General features: G+C 42.3%; 1 protein-coding gene across 2 annotated transcripts in view; it reads left to right on the top strand.

Annotated features, from left to right (window-relative positions):
* The first annotated feature begins 10,183 nt into the window (after positions 1 to 10,183).
* Positions 10,184 to 18,398, top strand: part of IL16 (interleukin 16) — an 83,150-nt gene continuing 74,935 nt past the window's right edge. For both annotated transcript variants that reach the window (XM_075897118.2, XM_006139266.5), the window contains exon 1: positions 10,184 to 10,347. The gene's annotated coding sequence lies outside the window, so the exon portion shown is untranslated. The remainder of the gene's footprint in view (positions 10,348 to 18,398) is intronic.

Genomic DNA, 18,398 nt, shown 5'->3' with positions numbered 1-18,398 from the left:
CAACCTCTTCTTGCTTCCTGGTTCTGGGGCTGGCCCACATGGTGGGTGACTGCTCCACATACCTGGGTTGGAGCCAGGGCCATGGTGCTATTTTTAGTACTCTGGCCCTGACCCAGGAGCAGCTGCACCACTGCCCGGCTCCAGTCCAGGCAGATGAGGCAGCTGAGGGGGTGGATGAGCGTTGGCACATTGACTTCTGGCTGGGGGAACAAAAGGGTGCGCTGGAAGGTCATGGGCTTGCCGGCAGCCCCCTCTATTCCTCTGGGCATGTGGATTCATGGGGCCTGGCGATTCATTCCCCCCCTCAGAACTGGCTCCAGACCAAGCTGTAGCTCCCTAATGAGGGGTGCTGGAGATGGGGCTGAAAGACCGAGGCTGCTATCACTGAGGGAATTAGGGGGGAGGGGGAGAGGGAATGGGATGGCTGGAAGGGGAGGGCAGGATGCAGGGCAGAGACCAGGAGGATAGGAAGGATGGACCGGGAGAAAGGAAGAGAAGGTGGGGCCTCCAGGAGGGGTGAAGAGATGGGCAGGGCCTGGGAGAAAAGGGAAGGTGGGGAGGAGGGTGGTCCCAGCCAATGGGCATGGAGAGGTGGCCCCGGTACACAGCGCAGGACTAGCCCTAGCACCTCCCAGGGAAGAAAGAAATGTGGCTCAGCCGCTAGCTGAAGTCCAAACTCAGCTACCAGTGCATCACTACCTCCTCCCTGTTTCCCTTGGGGCTGAGGCTTGAAGCGGCGGCTGCCCGTCTCCACTCCTTGGGGCAGCTTGCCCCTTTCACCGGGACCCGGAACCAGGAGCGGCCCAAGGCCGGCTGCAGCAGCTGGCGCCCTAGGCAGGGCGGCGCAATTGGTGCCCCTGCCTGCACGGCTGTCAGTGGCCGTGATGTCATCATGAGGCGCCCCGGCACCCTGTGATGTCATCATCGGGCACCCGGACCACCAGCGCCCTAGGCAGCTGCCTAGCTCGCCTAGGCTCACGGGCTGCCCCTGCCTGGAACAGCCATTTTAAAAAACACCTGCCCGCAACCCATCATGTGGCACCTGCCAGAGCTACAGCCAGCCAGTGTGCGGTGGCTGAGGGGGCCGGGGTGTACCCCTGTCATATTACTGGATTTTAAAGTGAGCAGTCAGATCACTGTTGCACCCATGGGTGGTGTTTGCCCCAAATTCTGTACAAAGTGGGCCATGTGAGGTGTCAAATGAAAGCTTATGCTCTGCTGATTCAATGTATGATACTCATGTACTTGTATGATTTTTGTGTGTGAAGTTATGAATATGGGCTCTGTACTTGTATTGTCAATGTTCTTTGTGTGGGAGGGAGCAATGGGCCTTGACTGCCTATTGTGAGGAAGGATAGTTCAGTGAATGGCTGTGTTAATTAGCCCTGCTTCATGGACAGTGGCTCTCAGAGTGGCCAATACACACCTGAGGAATGCATCCGGAAGTCTGCAAACCAGCCAGTGCCTCATGGCTACTTGCATGTGAAACACAAACAGGTCACTAGATCATGTGACCAGCTCCAGTTTGGGAGACACCAGGAATATAAAAATCCCATGAGGCCGTCTCCATCTTGTCTTCAATCTTGCTCCTGATTCCAGATGCATCCTTGCTAGGGACAGAAAGCCAGGAAGGATTTGCTGACCCATCCTGATAAGGATGTACACCAGAGACTTTTAAGCTGGCAGTTTGTAACATCTCTGCTAAAAGCCTGCATCAAGAACTTGGTGATTGATGTATGTAATGTGTTCTCCTTAATCTTATGCTCAACCTTTTCTTTCTTTTATTATTAAACCTTTAGATTTTAGATTCTAAAGGATTGGCTCAGCGTGCTCTTGTGGGTAAGGTCTAAAGTGTAAATTGACCTGGGACTATGGCTGGTTCTTTGGGACTGGGAGGATCTGTTCAGAGTTGGTGAGATCAGGTTTTATAACCTCTTACATCTGTGTAAGTCCCAGGGCTAATTGTGGCACAGGGAAAGCTGCGGTATCTTAGGGGTTTTGCTTGTGAGACTTCCTACTGGCCAGACTGGCAGCTGAAGTGCTCTATGTGACTGGTTTGTGGCCGATTTGGGAAAGGTCTCCAGTCGAGGGCTGTAAGTAGCCCTGGTTTTGAGCAATTCACTCTGAGTGGATGCCCTCAGTGGTGCCTAGACCCGGCCTGGTCCATCACAACCCCAGTCCCGGCCCCCGCACAGACCTTACTGCTGGTTCCCCCCTCACCGCAGGTCCTGGTGTCCACCCAGAACAGCTGTTTTTAAAATGACGGCAGCTGCCGGAGCTACAGACAGCCACTATGTGGTGGCTCAGAGGGCCAGGTATACCCCAGTCCTGGCCCCTGCCCACTTGCCATGCAGTCCTGGTCTCTTCCTCCCGGAAACCCAGTAGCAGGTGTGTATAAGGATGGTGAGTGCTGCTGTTGAGGAGGTGGGTGGAAGTATAGTTCTTTGTGCCCTGCTCCCCAAGTGCGCAACCAGTCAAAGCACCATATTTAGATCACTCAAGAGCTGTACTTGCTTGAGAGCCACAGGCTGCCAACCCCTGCTTTAAAGTAATATTCAGCATGAAAGTTATTACGATAGGGTCTCAAAAAGACTTAAACAAGACAATTTATGAAATCTATAGCACATAGCATTCTCTATCCTTTCCTCCTGATTCCTTGCCACCTTGTCTGGTTAGGTTTTCCATCTTGTCTGGGTCTTCCTCATCTTGCAGCCAAAGCTGCAAGTAGCAGATGAAAGATTAAAAACTCTTATATTCTAGTTCAAGGTTTTCTGTCTCTTCCGGTCTATTTGCTGACAATCTTGGCAGCATCAGCCTTGGCCAGAACACCCAAGATGTACAGTGGCTTGCATGGTGAGTATAATCGACAGCTGAATAACTATTGCAAGTTACTCATAACATGGCTTATTGTTCTCACCTCTACACTGAAACTTGTGAAGCATTCTGAAAGTGTCTGCAGTTACGCACTGTCCTCTTCCCCATACTAATTATTCTAATAAACAGATATTAACTGATAATAATGGGTTAGGCAGCTATGGAATTTGTCCTGAAGTGGTACTGATTTTAAACAGTGTGACACTTTGGGACTAGTGAATGGCTTCTGCGGAGGACTGGAATTTACATAACATATTGAAACACCAACACAAATTCCTTCTTTCTATGAAATTCACTTACAAGGATTTGGGGACCAGCCATTTGCACTGCATAGGGTATGTGTCCAACCTTTCCCTGTAGGCAATTATTTTTTCAGAACAGAACATTCATTCATCACAAAAAGAATTCAGGAAAAGTTGATTTACACTGAACATTAGGTCTCTTACACAACACTACTGTAAGCTGTTTAGTTTCAGCAGTTAAGTATTATAAAGCCAACTAGCAGAGAAGGTTTTGTTTGTTCAGTCCATGTAACCTGCAATGACACTTGGATTTTCTGCAATAGCACAAGGCTCATAACTGTAAATAAAGTCACTACTTCAGAATTAGTATAATGAACAATAGCAAGTTATCTGCAACTACGAGAGACTTCAGAGCTTTCAAAAAGCTGCTATATGAAACAGAGTACATTTATATGCGGGTCAGAGCAATTTTTTTAAATTAATTGAGTAGCTTACTAACAGTAATTTTCATGTATCACTTCCATTAAATGAGTATTCATCAGCTGGGGTTATTTTGCTTGATATGCAAGAGGACGTGTGGCTGGGTAGGATGAAGGACTCCAAAACTAGACAGAGTCATAAGGAGTGGGGAGGAACCATTCTGAAGAAGGCATGACCACAAAATGTGTAAACAACTTAGATGTACAAATTAAAGTCGCTCAGAAGAACTTAAACTTGCAGCCCCATCAGTTACCAGGACATAAAGATGACATGGACTATCAGATCTTAATGGAGTTAAAAGTAGCTTTCCCTATAAAAATGAACTATGATCATTTCTCCAATGTATTAGGTGCACAACCACCTTTCTTCAAAGCCAGCCTTCTTGTTTTAATTCTTTTTCTCCCTTCAACAAAATAAAAACATTCATCTTAATAATTGTATTTCAGGCATAAAAAAGGGAGCAGTATGACAGTTAATGATCGCCTCCCGTCATGGAGCTCTGATCATCTCAAAGAATTCGTAACTTTTTACATCCATATTTAATGACCATACCATGAAATGCCGGCAGACTAAAGGACAATCCAACCTACACCTAACACAATCTGTGGCTTCAGAGGGGCAGAAGAAACAAGTCATTAGCCAGGTAAATCAAAAGATTAAGAGTATTGCCCAATGTTGGCAACCTCTCAGTTCCATTGTCCCAATAACTCAGACTAACAGCTGAAAACAATACCTTGCACTCCTCCCCACCCTCCAAAGCTGCAGGATTTGGAAGGAAGTGAATCTTTTTAGTAGAGAACCAAATTGAAATGTGTTCCAAATGGCGGCAGGAGCTTTAACCGCTGTGCAGTGGAATCATCTACTCTAGCAACACACACATACAGGCACTGTGGCAAGTTGCACGGAGTAGAATAAATATCCAGGCAAGCTCTTTAGGTCTGAGATAGTAATTTATTATATGTTTGTCCAGCGCCTCCTGGGGCTCAGCCTTGCTGCAGCCTTTCAGCACTACCTCAACAGAAATGTTAAATAATAATAGTAGGAGCATCAGCCAGGGATAAACACTGTACTGTTGAGCAAGAGAATCTCCTGGACTGTACGGGGCCCAGGATCAGTTTTTAAAAGGTTTTAGCAGGAAGTAATTTCATCATATTTTGACCCCAAAGTTGTTCCCAAATCTGTGGAGTTTTAACCCTTCAGAACAGAGTAGTTCCTAGAGGTTTCTTGGAGACTACAGGAGTCACCCTTTCAGGGAGGAAACTAAGACTGTAAGAACCTAAGCATTAAAATCAGCTGCTGCATCAGAGGAATGGAGAGGTTTGGGGCTTATATTTACAAGTGCTAGCAGTGAACCTGAGAATTACAGCTCTGTGAGCCTTGCCACAGCACTAAACAGATTAGTTGAAACAGGAATTACAGAGTAGTTCCTAGAGGTTTCTCGGGGACTACAGGAGTCATTACCCCAGTGGCCGGAATTCCAGGCCCTTTAAATCACCCCCGAAGTGCCACACCACATGCTCCCGATAGCTTTGAGGGCGGAGGAAGGGGTGGCAGGCCACGCTCTGGGAGGTGCAGAGGCTTGGCTGCCCCTGGCCCTGCCTCTTCTGCCTGATGCCCAGCCCCTTCTGGGAGTGCAGAGCCACCACCCCCTTCCCCGTTCCCACCATGCCCACCAGAAGAGACAGAAAACCCACCCTGCCCAGGGATCTGTGGAGGCTGTTGGCTCTCCTGTGTAGATATAAAATGCTTACAATAACATGGTAAAAGTAGCACAGTTTCTGTGACCTCATAGCACATAAGTGGACCATTTATGATCATCTAATCTGACTCCTTGCATAACACAGGCCATAGAATTTCACTCAGTAATTGCTGCAACATACCCGCAACTCCTATTCAGGCTCAAGCATATATTTTCTAAAATCAAAACTTAAAAAACAACCGGTAGTCTAGTAGCACTTTAAAGACTAACAAAACATGTAGATGATATCATGAGGTTTCATGGGCAAAACTAGTGCTACTAGACTATTTGTTTTTTAACTTTTTCCTGTTACAGGCTAACTCAGCTACCCCTTCTGAAGTTTCTAAAGTCATTTAGTCTTCATTTCATGATGTCAAGTGATGTAGAATCCACCAAATCCTTACATAAGTTGTTCCAATAGGTAATTGCCTAATTGTTAAAAATTTGGACCACATTTCTAATCTAAATTAGTCAAGATTCAGTTTTAGCCACTGGAACTTTTATTCTTTACTACTAAATTAAAGAGAGCTCTACTATGTAGGTACTTATAGACTGCAATCAAGTCACCTTCAAACCTGCTCTAGTATAAACTAAATATTTCTTTAATCTTTCACCCCAGTCCTTCCCAGAGATCAGATCATTCTGATAGTGCTCTTCTGAACCCTTCCAAATTTCTTAACTTTCTTTTTAAAGTGTGGACATCAGAACTGGATACACCATGGTCCAACTAATGCCTTGTAAAGTGATAATGACACTTCTCTATTTCTAAGCAATATTCTCATGTTTACAATAAACAACCATCCCTCCGCTTACACATGTAAAGTAAAGTTGCACCCCTCTTGTTTACTGGGAGTTCTCTGAGTCAGTAGAATAGTGGAGAAAGAATTCCACCTACTAATTCTTCTAGTTATAATTTAATGAAGTCTCTCACAAGGGGTAATTTAGGAAACGATGCAACTACTGGATGCGAGAATTTACTACTATAGATTAGAAAATGGTTAAGAATTAGAAAACAAAGAGTATGGCTGTAAAGTAATTTATAAAATGGAATGATATTCACAGAGAGATGCTCCAAGGATCCGTACTGGGATTGGGGATATTTACTGTGCTCACCAGTTTTTGGAAAGCATGGGTGTAAGGTCTTGTCTACACTAATCCCTGCTGTCGATCTAATCTATGTGACTTCAGCTATGCAAATAGGGTTGCCAGATGGTTTAAAAAAATACCAACCCCCTCTACCCCAAAAAAACCAGGAAAAAAATCTGTTGAGCTAAAAAAAAAAAAGGCTATGTAAATGTGTTGAGCAAAAAAAAAAAAAAAGGGACTGACCAGGGCTGAAACACAGTCATAGCCCCTTTAATTTCCAGTCTGCTCCACCCTCCTGCCCTGGCCAGCCTGAGCTGACTCAACCACCCTTCCGTCCGATGCCCGAACTGGGAAAAACATGTCTGGTATTTTCTGAAGTTTTTTACCAGACAGAAGGTGCAAATACTAGGCTGTCCGGTTCAATACTGGACACCTGGCAACTCTTTATGCAAACAGTGTAGCTGAAGTCAACATACTTACCACAGCATCTTCTGTGTGATAAGGTCATTGGGAGTTGCTCTTCCATTGACTTCGGCTACTCTACTCATCCTGATGGAGTATCAGAGTTGATGGGAGAACACTCAGATTGATTTATCGCATCTAAGCAGATGTGATAAATCAACGGCCAGTGGATTAATCACTGCAGCGTTGATCCACCACGTCGTAGAGACAAGCCCTAAGCGGAGGAAGTAGGGAGGGAGAAATAGTGAGACGGCAACATCTGATCAACAATTGTTCTGGAAAGGCAAGACTAGAAAATCTTAAAAGGGGAACGGAGCAACAAGATGGCAGTTGAAATTTAGCATAGGTATGCGTGAGGTAATGCATATTGGGAGGAACAATTTGAACTACTTATATACACTGATGGTTTCTAAATTAACCACTCATGAAAAAGACTTTGGCATTACTGTGGACAGCTCAATGGAAACTTCTGCTCAGTGCACAGCAGTGGTCAAAAAAAGCAAATCAGATGTTAGACTGTTTTAAAAACTGGATAGAGAACAATACTGAAAATAGTAGACCACATTAAAATAAATCAATAGGACCTGCTCCTTTTAAAAAAAAGTTAGTTCAATTCTGGTCACATTATCTAGGTATGAAAAATATACAGGCAGTCCCTGGGTTACATGGATCCAACTTACATCGGATCCCTACTTACAAACGGGGTGAGGCAACCCCGCACTAGCTGCTTCCCCCCAGCAGAGCAGGGAGACGCGAAGCTAGCGCCCCCCTCCCAGCAGACCAGGGAGACGCGTAGCGGCTTTTCTCAGCAGACACCTCAGCTTGAGAATAAAGGACTGAGGGAAGTGAGGTGTGGGAGAATAAAACTGAGCTCTGGAGAAATGTTTGGCTAGAGTTTCCCCTACAATATGTACCAGTTCCGACTTACATACAAATTCAACTTAAGAACAAACCTACAGTCCCTATCTTGTACGTAACCCGGGGACTGCCTGTACAGCAGAAATAGGAATGGCCTGGGAAAGGGCAATGAAAATTATTACATGCATGAACAAACTTCTGTAAAGGGCCAGGTTTTTAAAGGATACCAAATCTGAGGCATTCAAAAGTAAGACTGCTTTTGTAAATATGGCCCATAACCTCCTGACACTTCTATTTACCAATTTTTAAAATGGGGTTAGTGATACTTACTTGTTTTTGTGACACACTTTGAGATTTATGGATGAAAAGTTATATAAATTATCATTATTATAAATAACTATTATTAATGACAAGTTAGAAAACCTGAAAGTAAAGACCATTTTGCATGGGAAAAAAATGAAAAGCCTGAGGCTTCAGTTTGTGTCTTAGTACAGAGCCTTATGTTAATTTTAGGTATTAATTCAGGTAGTCAGCTTCTACGTTAATGACCACACATGCCTCGTTGAAAAATTGACCCGTGGCTTCTAGCCAGCAATATCCTCCCACCTCCTTGGTTGCTGTAGTAGATATACTTGCTATAAATAGCTGTCAGATTTGTAAACTGAACAGTGTTTAGTCTAAGTGAGGAAAGCGGGAACTGCATCTGTCCGGCAATGGAGTGGGTGTGGTTTGAGACAGCGTTGTTTTCTGCTGAGGATTTTTGTTTTTATTACCTAACCCTGCTATGCGTGGAGGATGTCACAAAGTCCTTCTGTCCCCCTTCTCCCCAGGCAATGAAACTGGAAGGGGAAAAAATGAATCAACGCAGTTTTATATAACTTACCAATATGTTTAGCATTTTCTGTACAGAGGGGAGCCAGTCAGAATGTGTAATTGTTTCTATAGAGAACTTAATTTTATTAATCCGAGGTTTGCTATGTTCTAGGCTTGTCCAGATCAGGGACAGACTGTGTCCTTGCCACATGACTCATACATCCTAAGCCCAATAAAATGTATAAAAAAATTGAAGTTATTCAGTGAAATGGCATTATTGTCCCCTTATAGAGAAGCATATGGGATAGTGGTTTGAGTATAGGACTGAGAGCCAGGAATGACTTAATTCTCGTTCAGACACACTCAAGCTGTCTGTGGTCTTAAGTCATTCGGGGATAGATTTTGACTAGTTTAATGGGACTGTGTCGGGGAGGAGGGTTGAGAAAAGGCCCTCTCCATGCAGCTGCTTCACGGTTCACTGGATTGTGTCTGGAACACAAGGAGAAGAGGAAAGCGCTATGTCTGAGTCTACCCCAAGCAATTGGGCGGGAAGAGGGAGACATAGTTGGCACAAGAGGGTAGTAAGGTGCACCTTCAAGAAGGGTGAAATATCTTGCTGGCCCATCTACTCAGAGCCAGAAGAGAGTAATACAGGAATTCAGTCCTACATACCTCTCCTTACTCGGGGGTCTGAGCAGACAGGTCCTTTGTCTTGCTTTTCCCTTGGTAGTTATGATGAGGATTGACTGGTTAATAACTGTAAAGTGCTCTGAAAATGAAAAGCCCGAAGTATTATCTCGGGGGGAGAGGGGGATAGATAAGTTTTTCTCACACAAAAGCATGTCTGAATAAAAACTAGCTGACTGCATAACCATTAAAATAGCAGGGGAATTTGCAATCCTCTCAAATCAAGCCACCCTCTCAGTAAGGCTAGGATAACAGTGGCATTTGCACCTCCTTTATAATGATTGGTTCCACACAGAGGGAAGTCTCAGCTCCCTTTATTTGCTTTAGGTTGATGTCCCCCTCCCCTTGAGCCAAACTCTGCTATCAACTATACAGACTTTATTTCCCAAAGAACAGCCCCCTGAAGGCCTTTCAGACCTTATGAAAGGAGTTTTCACTCAAGTTAAAAGAGAACTGTGTGTTCTCTTGCTGTTTCTCTCTCTGTATGTGTGCTTTGTAAAAAGAGTTATAAATTAATCATTTCAACTTTGGGCAAGGAGTCTAGGTGTTGTATTTGTAGCCTGCACTTACATAAACACAGCAAGGGACAGTTAACTAATGAGTGGCTGGAGTGAGAAATGGAAGCTCTAAGACTATCTAAAACATTTAAACATATTTTCCACATAGGAGACCATGCGGTTGTTGCCTTTGCTTTCTTACAACAGAGACAAGTCAGTAAAAGTCCAAAGGAAAGACTGAGGTTTTACATTTCTGTTTGTGGTACAGGAAAAGGGTTACGATCTCAGTGGTTGATTCAGTGAAATAACATCTCCTTTATACACATCTGCCTAGCTAGTAGGGCGGTATTTGGAAATACCCAGGCTATAGCATTAAAGATTTGCTGGCAAATAGCAAAGGGATTTTCTGCCGAGGAAAAATTGTTATATTGAGTAGTCACTTTGCATGCTTAGGAGTTAACAGACAAATACCAAACAGCCTGGACTTACAGGGTATTTTTTATTTTGTAAAGTACTTAACATACTGTGAAGTGGCTCAGCCGCATTTTTTACATCCAAGATGTGACAGCAATGATTCTAAACAAGAAGATACAGTTGTTATTTGACTATGGTAAGTAATATCTTTATACCAAACTTTTTGGATCTCACTAATGTTCATTCTGAAAATGCAAATATGTTTCATTTACAAAGTGTTTTTCTTTGACAATTTAGATGAGAAAAGTAAATAGATAAAATGTAAAACCAGGGCAATTCTTCCTATATGAATTCTGTGCTTTTGCTTTTCCATTCTGTAATGCATATCTCATTTTACAGTGATAAGAGGGAGTTGGAATGAAATAGATGCTTATCTTTGGTTGTTGTTTGATAAATAGTCTCATGATAAAAGGGGAACATGTATATTTAGCCAGTCAGTACCTGGAAATAGGATGTTCTTACTTTGTTGGACAATATTTTCCCAGGAAAGCACATTTAAAAGTGTTACAAGCATGAAGGGACTTTCTGGCAAAGGAATCTTTCCTTAGCTGTAAAGGCCTCTTCAAGCCTATAACACTATGAGAAATACAGTAGAAACTAAACATAAAATACATCATCCACTATGCAAACAGATTTGAAAATCTATAAATTAGCCTTCTAACTAGTAATTAACCTTATTGAGGAGGATTTAGAGGAAAGATTTTTGGGAGCAGTTCTGTTAAGCTTTTGTTAAGACTCAGTGTCTTTTCCTGAGTAATTTCCGAGCCTTATTTCATGTCAACTGAGCTCTCTAGTCTACATTTTAAAATATTTTATTTTCCTTTATAGAAACTGTGCTGAAAAACACAAGCACATTTTAGCTTCTTAGAGAACAGGACAGAATTAGTATCTAATTATATCTAACCAAGCACATATGTGCAACCCCTTTTAAAATTACATTTTAATGTGATTACCTTTCACACTTTCAGAGAATACTTCCAAGCCAGCAGAGTGCAAATACACCAGCTCCCTGAGTCAGAGAGCAACGTTATCTTAGGCAGGAAATCAGTACATTGGTCCAGAAACTCAGCCTCAAATGGAAGGCATATTTGTTTAGCCATATGCTATAAGTATAATCCCTAGAACTGGAATCTTGCCAATATTATTAATGCAGAGTTCACTTGATAGTTCCATTTATTATGAGTCTTATTAGTACCCGCTTTATGCAGCATAACTTTAAAGCATACCAAATAGTATATTAACTATATACTGACAGTGGAGTGTGGCTGTAGAACTGGTATATCCAGTGCCATGATCACTCCAGTGTAAAGCAAACCTTCTGGTAATAGAAACAAAATACAGGACTTCTGGTAATACAAACTCAATGTAAAGGCTCCTCTGATACCTCTCCCTGCTGCTAGTGAAGGGGTGGTGGCTTTTGGAAAAGGGGGAGGGACAAATTATCCGCACCAATCCCTGGCTGGTGCTTTTGCTTTGTGGGGCTGTTAGCACCCAACACAGGTTGGAGCAGCTGCTCTAGTTTATGTGCAGTGCTGACCTCACATACCAGGGTTACTTTACACCAACTTTGCACCTCTAACCTCACCTCTAGCCAGGGATCTGAACCACTTTTTTACCCCTGCAGCATTTTGTATTGTTCTAGCCCATACATACATGATAGTATTAGATGCTCTGCATTTTTTGGAGTGATGACCTGTGAATTTACACCTAACAAGAAGATATTTTTAGAATATGGATGGTAATATTGGGTGGTCACTTAGTATCAAGTTGTCAAAATGGGCCTCTGCTTTGAATGTCCAGCTTAACAGAACATGATTTTTTCAGAGATGCCAAGCATCTAGAACTCCATTTGACTTCCTCTGAAGATGGGGGAGCTCCCTAACTCAGACCCAAGCCATCTCAAAGTAAACGCCCAAAAAATAGGCATCCCAATTTAGAGGACACTTTTTAAAGTTTGGCCTTAAACTCTCTATGCTACCGATCTTGTTGGTAAAATAACCTGAGATCCTCAGATGGAAGATGCAGCAGAAATACATGGTATTATTTCATTTTCAATGTTTAAAATGAAGTCACTATAGCAACACAAAAAGAATAAAATATTTTCCATGTAGCCTCACTCTGTAAAGAAAGCATAATGATACCACTTTCCACTCTCCATGCACAGTGTGATGGGCTCTCTTCTGTGCCCCAAAATTTATGCCCAGGATCTATGGGACCAATGGGGGAAAAAATTCCTATAGTCAAGAATCCTTAACTCAGAACTTCTTGCCAATACCTTTGCTATACTTAACTCTCAGTACTGCTAGCACAGCTGATCTCAAAATGTCATGGTGGGGCAAGGGAGAGAGCCAGTCACTTGGAGGCTGGGACAATTGCATCCCTATAGGAAGCCAATAGAGTCTCAGGAGCACTGTTGTAATGCATCCTCTAGAGCCAACACTACCACTCAGCAGTTGCAACATGACATTCTGCACCTTATTATGCAGTTGCTTATTTGACACCTGTTGATGTTAGAGATTGAATCAGTTAGGTGGTAAGAACATCAGCCACTGAAGTCTTCGACACCACAAATAAAAATCACACACTCTGAGTCGCTTTATGGCTGTCATGGTATTAGAGAGCAAGGAAAGAAATGTAAATGTGAAGAGGTACAGAAAGAGCAGCTGAGTTAAATAATTTTACCTTTGCCAAGTGCACAGAATGTCAGACTCAGAACGTGGCTGCTACTAAATCCTTGCAGCTGAAATAACAACTGCTCCCCCAGATGCAGCAAATTCATCTTACCTAATCACAGACACTTAAGGGACAGGGGATTGCATAATTCCTCACCAAAGGGAGGAAATAATCAACAATGCTAATTAAAAAAAATCCTCCAATCAAAATACAGTAGAATATAGTACCTGTAGTTAGGTCTGACCCAAAGCTCCTTGAAGCTAATGGAAATCTTCCCCTGATATCAGTGAGCTCTGAAGCAGGACGGATTCCAGAACCCTCACTCAAGTGGAATAGTTTTTCACTTCTTCAGTTCTCCCATATGTTCCAGTGGGGTTACCTTAAAAGTAAGGGACTAACTTGACATCTGCAAATGAACTAAAAGCCAGCCCGGAACCTACATTAAATGTAAAAATAGCTCACTTTAAATGCAACTTTTATATGGAAGCCTCAAAAAAGACTGAGGCCATTTTCATGTGATTTTGCAGATAAAGAAAGTTCATTTTTCTTTCACATTATAATTTTTCCTGGTAAATTATATGTGCTGGCAATTGATAATCCCCCTTTCATTCCAACTAAAGGGCCCTTTATTATGGCATGCCATTCAGGGGCGTATAAATCAAAATGAAAGCAAGTCAGATGAAAAAGCAACATTATGGTACTGGAAATGTGCAATAAAGAGGTAAAGTCATTTTAAAAAAATCACCAAACAGGAGAGGCCACATAAATTAGTACCTTTCTGGAGCAGCAGTAATTTATATACTCTCTGATGCTAACCAAACACTTGTAAAACAGCTAGACACAATATTCAGCACCCAATTATTCACTAGTGTCTCGAACTGTGTTATGGAGAGGTCAGACCAGATAATCACAATGGCACTTTTCCGGCTTTGGGACCAATGAATCTGAACGAAATGATCGATTTAGAGTGATTGCAAGCACTAAGCCATGCCAGCATTCTTTAGTCCAGCTCCAGACTATTCCAACTCTTACCCATGATCTAGAAATAAATACAAATAATCCTTTAAAAAACACCTCTTACTGTGTTAAAAGAAGAACATTCCTGCCATGCCCAACATGCCCACAGACATACTGGGGCCCCTGCTCAGTCAATGCTCTGCAAACAGTTACTGTTGTGTTTCTCAGTCACATGCATGGCTAATGCATCATTCATTTTGTTTATAGTTGTCCCCACGTGCTATTTTTACCAACACAATTAACCCATTTGCACAGGGCTGCATAATGGGACTGAGAGGTGAGGCAGAAGTACTCTGAATTGGATTCGCTTTTTTGATAGCAGCAATCTTCTGAAGTGGAAATATTATGCTCCATAAAAAACAGTGTAATATCACTAGCTCACAGACATTTACCTCCCCTCCTCATCCCCCTTCTGTTCTGAAATTTGATTTGTCCTTTTCATATGTGTTCATTTTTTTTATTGTATCCTTTGGTATATATGGTTGTGCCAATTTTCTTCCACTATTTGATCTGAGGAAGTGGGTCTGGCCCACGAAAGCTCATCACCTAATAAACCATCTTGTTAGTCTTTAAAGTGCTACATAGTCCTGTTTTTTGCTTCAGCTACACCAGACTAACACGGCTACATTTCTATCAGTGTTGTAAATAGTCCATCTAAAGCACAAGCAACAATGTCCATCAAAGAAAGACCTCTCTATCAGATAAAGCATTGAAAATGTACCCGGTGTATTGCACCGACACCCCAAAAGACAAGGTCCATACTCTAAGGCAGTGTCTGCATTGGCACCCTTTTCCGGAAAAGGGATGCTAATGAGACCAGTTGGAATTGCAAATGCCGCGGGGGATTTAAATATCCCCCGCGGCATTTGCATGAACATGGCTGCCGCTTTTTTCCAGCTCGGGGCTTTGCCGGAGAAAAGTGCCAGTCTAGATGGGATCTTGCGGAAAATAAACCCTTTTCCGGAAGATCCCTTATTCCTACTTAAAATCAGGCACATCATTGCACGCGCGTTCTTGTGCAAGTAAATGTACAGTATAGCATCAGAAAACAGGGCTTCTTCCAGAAGAGTTATTCCTCTCCCCACGAGGAATAAACCCTCTTGTGCAAGAGCTCTTCCACAAGAGGGCAGTGTAGACAGGCAACATGAATTTCTTCCGCAAGAAGCCCCCATGGTTAAAATGGCCATCAGAGCTTTCTTGTGGAAGAGAGCATCCGTACTTCCATGAATGCTTTTGCGCAAAAGCACATGGCAGTGTGGACGCGCTCTTGTGGAAGATTTTTTGCACAAGAACTCTTCCGCAAAACAGTTCTTGCACAAGAAGCCTGCAGTGTAGACGTAGCTCAAGTTGTCAACACTGAACAACAGTTCAGTGACAAGAAGGCCTGAATGCAACTGATAAGGCTCAAGGTTGATGTTTCCCCTAATCTTTCCCATCTATGTGCAGATTTTTTCCATCCATGTGCAGAATAATTTTTTTCTGTGTGCACAGAGGCATGTGCGCATGTGCAGCACTGTTAGGAACAAAACCATTATGGGCAGTCTGCTAATCAGCTGGGCGGAATTTGAATCTCTCCTGAAAGGTCGCATAAGCACTCAGCTTATCAGGAACACTGCGCAAAGTCATAAGGTTTCACAAAACAAGTGGGCTTCAAAGATGTGAAGAAGAGGGAGGGAGCTTCAACCACACATGATAGCCTGGTAGAAAGCGTGAAGGTCAAAGTAAGAGGAGGCAGAAGGAGAAAAGTAAGGGGCAAGGGTGATGTGAATACCAAGGTAAACAGAAGCAGAATTCCACAAAGGCTTGGAGGTGAAGACAATACCTTTGACAATACAAGAACTGAATGAGCCTGAAAGGCAGAGAATTTAAAATGGTGACAGGGAAATACATTTCTACACAATACATAATTACCTCGTAGAACTCATTGTCACTGGATCTCACTGATGTCACGACCATAGAAGGATTCACAAAAGGGAAAATAATAGCTCTAGTGCACCGGATTGTTTGGAGGAGATAGCACTCCTCACGCTTCACTGCATAAGCAAACCACTGTGACAAGAATTAGGGAGGAATTTACCTGATAGGCAGACTGTACTATAATTGTGCGTTGATGGGGGGTTTGCACTTTTTTCTGACAACAAGAGTATCCATTCAGATTAAAAGTTGAAAGCAAAGAAGAGCTTTGAAAGCCCTTATATTTCAGCCATCCCTTAACTAATGAGGGGCTAGGAAACTTCCTGGAGGCCTGTGACCCTATAATTGCTTAGTGCAGCCTATTTATTCTGAAGCAGCTGATGCTAGTCATGGTCGGAGGCAGGCTATTGGGCTGGTGGTTTTTATATTGATACATTTTGGATGGACTGAGGGGGCAGTAGTGGAATACAGGGAGGCTAGAGCAGAAGAGGCTGCAGTAGTCAAGGCAGGGGTCAGCAACTTTTCAAACCAAAGAGCCAAACTACATCAAAATTCAGAACAAGTGGTCAGCACAGAGCCAGTATAAGAATGCCCATTTGCATGACTGAAAATATACAACTTAATATTATTGATAATTGACATGATGATTAATAAAAAATGAATAAAACATTGAACTCACAGACTTTATTTAATGGGACTTCTGCTGATGCATCTTTTCGCACATTTCTTTGACGTTTACATCATAACCGGTCAAATTCAGGTTCATGCACGCATTCAAGCTACAGGAGTAATTTATGCATTTTAAAAATTTTGAATTTTTCATTTTAATTTAAAAAGTTGCATATATTTTGGGAATGACGAAAGAGTCATATTTGGTTCCAAACTGAGCCATATTTGGCTCAAAAACCATAGGATGCAGACCTCTGAGCCAAAGGAAAGGCAACTAATTCAGGCCTGGACCAGCAGCAATGAAGAAGAAATTGCTCTTTGTCATTTAAAGGTCGACTGAGAGAAAAGACCATGTGCCAGATGCTTCCCAGAAAGGTGGCTAATCTCCTTAATGAGAAAATGATGAAATAACATGTCCAAGGGAAAATGTCTTTCTACCCCAGCAGACAAAGCTTGCTTTTCTCCTGAGGCAAGGGAATTGTTACCCCTTATACATTTTATTTCAGACTAACTGGCTAGTCCTGACCCTATTAACACCTAATTTTAAAAAAAAATCCACTTTAGGGTGTTAGCCTAGCTCCATTGAAATCAATGGCACAACTTCCCTCTGGTTTCTAAGGTCCAAGATTCTCCCTTGATATTGACATCATCTTACAGCAATGAGTTCCACATATGCATTATGCTTCATATAAAACAACCGTTTCCTTTTATTGGCTTTAAAGCTGCTGTGTTTTCATTCCAATGCATGCCCCCCCTTTCCCTTGCATTCCACAAAAGGGTAAATGACATTCATTGACTGACCTTTTTATGCACTTAATTATTCCATATATTGCTATAATGTTACTTCTGATTCATGTCTTCTCTATACTGCAAGATTTTTCATCACTTCCCCTCATTCATGTCTTTGATCATTTTCAGTGCCACTCTTCCACTATAATCTTTTGTATGACAAGGTAATGAGAATCAAGCTTAGGATTCATATTAGGGAAGAAATACCATCAAGATATACAATGGCATCATAACAGCATTGCTATTATTTTCTGTCCTTCTTCTTGAGCATTCTAGCAGTTCACTTTTCCAATCACCACTGTGCACAGGGAAAATTTTATATGAAGAAAAGGACTGCATGAGCAAACAGCCTCTCATGATATTTCTGCTTCTGGCAGCAGTCCAAATTCTGCGGTTCTTAACTGAGCAAAATTCCCATTGGCTTAGGGACCCTAGAATTTGGCCCATGATCAGGAAGTGCAATGGTGTGTGAAAATGAAAAAGGAAGGAAAAAAAGACTGCTGATGGTTTGGAGTCTCAGAAGAGATTCCAGTTTGGTCTGTGTTAAGAGAAAAAAAACCCTTGAGATGGTTCAGATTTTGTATGAATGAGTTTGCCTCCCTATACAACAGCTAATGTGCAATACACTGTGAGAATGTATATGCAACTGCATGTTATTCAAATTGATTTGCCTTCACCACAATGAGGATTTAGGTTTTACACGGCATCATGGCTTTTTGGTCAAACAACAGGAAAGATCAGAGCCCTAATTCTACTTTTTTCCAGAGAGAAATTTGCTAGTCGGCAGTGTTCATACAGCAGTTTAAAACATGGGTCTTCTCCGAAATGAAACTGGAAAGCAGTATCTACACAGCACCCTTATCTCAAAATAAGCTATGCAACTTGCGCTACACAAATTGCGTAGTTTATTTCGAGGTTATTTTGAAATAAAGTGCTATTTTGACAAGTCCCTTAACTTCTGCAGAACAAGGGTTACAGGGACGCTGGTACAGCGCGCCCGTTATTTTGAAATAATGGACACGTGTAGGGTGCATCTACACTGCACCCTTAGCTCAAAATAAGCTTCGCAATTTGCACTACACAAATTGCGTAGCTTATTTTGAGGCAATTTCAAAATAGCTTATT

Source organism: Pelodiscus sinensis, chromosome 14 (assembly GCF_052426305.1).
Source record: "Pelodiscus sinensis isolate ZL-2025 chromosome 14, ASM5242630v1, whole genome shotgun sequence".
In the NCBI taxonomy this organism is placed as follows: Eukaryota; Metazoa; Chordata; order Testudines; family Trionychidae; genus Pelodiscus; species Pelodiscus sinensis.
Note: the sequence above shows the minus strand (reverse complement) of the source record. Positions and strands in the feature narration are given on the sequence as shown.